The following is a 3,470-nucleotide window of genomic DNA, read 5'->3' as shown; positions in this document are numbered from 1 at the left end:
AAATTGTCAGCTAATTATAAAGTGGTGGATTATACGTCAGCTGGTCACACAAATATGAAAAAACTTTATATATAAGCTCAGTGATTTCCTCCCAAAGGAAAATTTATCAGATGATAGTTTATGTATTGTTTTTAATAAATAAACAAGTCAGCTGGCTATATGTAGGTGGAATGTTTGTCAGCTGAAGCCGACAGACGATATAAAACTCCTCTAAGGGGTACATAACTCAAAACATAGTCAAAACTTACAGTCGGATCTCGGTGCTTTCCGAAATTGGTGCTCATCAAACCATTTATATCTGAATGTACATAAATGTTTTATTTTAACTTATACCAGGAAGCCAATTTACTTTTCTGTTAACTACAAATTAAATAACTGTATCCTAAGTAGGAAGTGGGAAATGAAAAATCTTGGTATTATTTTTGGTACTATACTTTCATTCACTAAACATATTGATTATGTTATATCTAAAGCATTTACAATGGTTAATTGCATCAGAAGAAATTCCACTGATTTTAAAGACCCTCCAACGTTGAAATCTCTATATGTTACCTTAGGCCGATCTCGCATAAAGTACTGTTCATTAATATAGAACCCATACTATGAGGTTCATTCGAGGAAAATCGAACATGTTCAAATTAGCGTTGTTTAAAATGGTCTGGTAAGATTATTCTGCCCCTTATATAAGTCGCAGTAAATTACTTGGCTTACAGTCATTACATAATAGGCGAATATACTTATCAATAATCTTTGTCTATAATATCATTAATGGTAATATTGATCGTAAGGAGTTATTAAGCAAATTTCAAAGCAATATTTCTTTTTATAGTCTAAGAATTAATCGTTTATTCAATATTTCTAATAATACCACTAATTATGCATTTAATGAACCTTTTGTGCATTTTTACATAACATGTAACGATTTAACCCTCATTGCAGAAGCTGTGGGGACCTTTCAGAAAAGGAGGCTGTTGAGCACTTTCTTTGTAAAAAGGTTTAGCAGCTAGACGATTAAGGTCACTATGTGCTCCTTTCCTGGACAGGGTGAGAGAGTGCGCCCACCCTAATCCCATAAACCTTCTCCATTATATCAACAGATCTGGTTGGCCGTAGATATCTGCCCGTTGGAGGACTTATAATGGTATGATTGCATACTCTATGTGTGAGCACTTCTGCTTATAGATATATGTACATGTACTTAATAACTATCGTAATTTCTAAATTGACAACTCGTATCTTCTGGCGAGTTCCAAGGTGGACTTATTACAGGTGGTGGCAACCACCCAGCTGAATTTTTCGCCGTAGATATGCATTTTATCAAAATGACATGCTTTGTTTGTTTTGGTATGTTTACATTCATACATATGTTTACATTTGTGTTTGCTGAGCTATTGGTGCAAACGGAACATTTATTCACGTATGCCAATTTATTGACTCGCGGTTGTCCTTTAATTTAATTCATTTAAAATTTTAGGACAATTTATTGTGACTGTATCATTGCTAGACCGTGGTGAATCATACAAAGCACTGGTTCATCTCGCTGCTTATCGAAAAGACGTACACAGGTCCTCAAGAATTGGCAATCATTTTATCTGGTTGTGGCTTATATACTGCTTCATTTAAGTTGCTTACTGGCTTCGGATTATCACCTCTTCCCATATGGATACGCCGCATTACCAAGGAAAGCGCCAATGAAGCATGAGCGTGGTAACAAGTAAATGAAATGGCTGGTGAGAAAAAGTAGTTTCTATGCAAACATTTTCTTTGCTATATGATTTTTTCTATAATTTAGATTTGCCTCATCGCAATAAAGCAACCAATATGGCCCGTTCACTGTTACAAAAACTCATTTCTGATTATGAGTTAGAAAATTCTAGTAGAGTACGTAAATATATAGCAAAAAAGCTGCTAAATCTCAACGCTTTTATACCACAAAGGCTATACTACAAGGTTTGAAATTTGCTATAAAAACGTTTGACATAATTTATTAAAAACATGCATACCAAGAATTGGCGAATCGTCCAGAGCTATTGTATTTGTTCGTCAAACATAATCCCTTATTTGAAGCTGCTGAATTACCACATGCACTGTTGGAAGCTAGAAGCGAATATTTCAGTTTTAAACATACAATTGCGATTATAAGCCAAGAAATTTTGTCTGCCAAGAAATACATTAGATCTTTTGTTGCATGGATTGAAATTGAATGCTAATTCAGATATCGAGTATAAGCAGGTATGCATAATAATAATTCGAATAATAGACATAAATTATCATTTGTTTTTTATATCATAGGAGATTTACAGCAAAGAATAAAATCCAAATGGATTAAATAAAATTAATATAAATTTAAATTAAATTAAATAATTTATCTTTCAAAGTTCAAAATCTTATGTTTTAAATACAGGCTATAAACATCAATAAAGTTGAGTTATATAAAATGAGTTCACAAGCATGTTACAAATTTGTTATCCAGAATTTTTAAGTGTACAGTTTTAGATGTAAATCATAGCGATCGATTTTCCACAAAAAACATAAAGCAAACACTTTTATGCAATATGGTATGCGCATCTCAGCAGTATTTAGTATGAAGTCATCATAGTCATTAGTAGCCAAGGTGGATTTCTGATAGCCTTCAATATTCTTTGAGGATATAGAATTACACATGTAAAAATTGCACATTAAAAATGTGATACAAATACAATTGAGTTCAATATTACATACATTACTTTCTGTACGCAGTGAGACTTTAATTTTGCCCTTGTTTCGAAGTTTTTTTGCGTTATGTTTTTCTATTTTAAACTTTTCCGTGTCCAAACTTCACTCTCTACATTCAATTTCGCCTTATGCATGCCCGTGGCAAATTCTGAAATATGTATTAATAATTAAAATGCCGCAAACGTAGATGATTTTTTTCATATCCACAAGAACTTACAATTCACACATAAGCTACATACTAAATCTTCAGTGAACTGTGGGAAATGTGGCGACTTTTAATTTTGTGGCTGTTTCCTGCGTACGTTTCACAAGCAAATCACTCTGAAAACAAACAGCTGATTTTGACGTGATGCTTGGACCAAAGGAAAAAACAAATACAGGTAGGGTTTTACTTATATGTGGTTGCCATCACCTGTAATAAATTCGAAAAACGAATTTATGTTTTTGTTTTGGTATCTCATTCACTCGGTATTGCTGCCACCATTATATAATAATATTATGACGAGTCCAAATTATTTCCACAAGTGCCAAAGTACCCATACTACAGCAAGCAAAATAAACACACACACAAAACAAAAAAACGAAAAGCAATGAGTGGCAAGAAGTAATGTAAAACTTTTCTCAACTGATAACAAATGTAAATGTACTATATGTTCTGATAATAATAAATGTGATATAAATATCATAAAAAACACATTTGAAGTTTATGAAAGTTATGAAGAGAAGCTTGCAAGAGAAACCGACTGGATCCTAAG

At 32.8% G+C, this 3,470-nt stretch overlaps 1 long non-coding RNA gene across 1 annotated transcript; it reads right to left on the bottom strand.

Moving 5' to 3' along the window:
• Nucleotides 1-2,411: 2,411 nt before the first annotated feature.
• On the bottom strand, nucleotides 2,412-3,014 carry LOC129249770 (uncharacterized). Its single transcript, XR_008582714.1, has 3 exons — nucleotides 2,933-3,014; nucleotides 2,722-2,863; nucleotides 2,412-2,640 (listed from the first exon to the last, which is right to left on the bottom strand). It is a non-coding gene; the product is annotated as an uncharacterized LOC129249770 (long non-coding RNA).
• Nucleotides 3,015-3,470: the final 456 nt, after the last annotated feature.

Source organism: Anastrepha obliqua, chromosome 6, assembly GCF_027943255.1.
Source record: "Anastrepha obliqua isolate idAnaObli1 chromosome 6, idAnaObli1_1.0, whole genome shotgun sequence".
NCBI lineage: Eukaryota > Metazoa > Arthropoda > Insecta > Diptera > Tephritidae > Anastrepha > Anastrepha obliqua.
The sequence above is the reverse complement of the archived record's forward strand: the minus strand, read 5'-3'. Positions and strand labels throughout refer to the sequence as shown.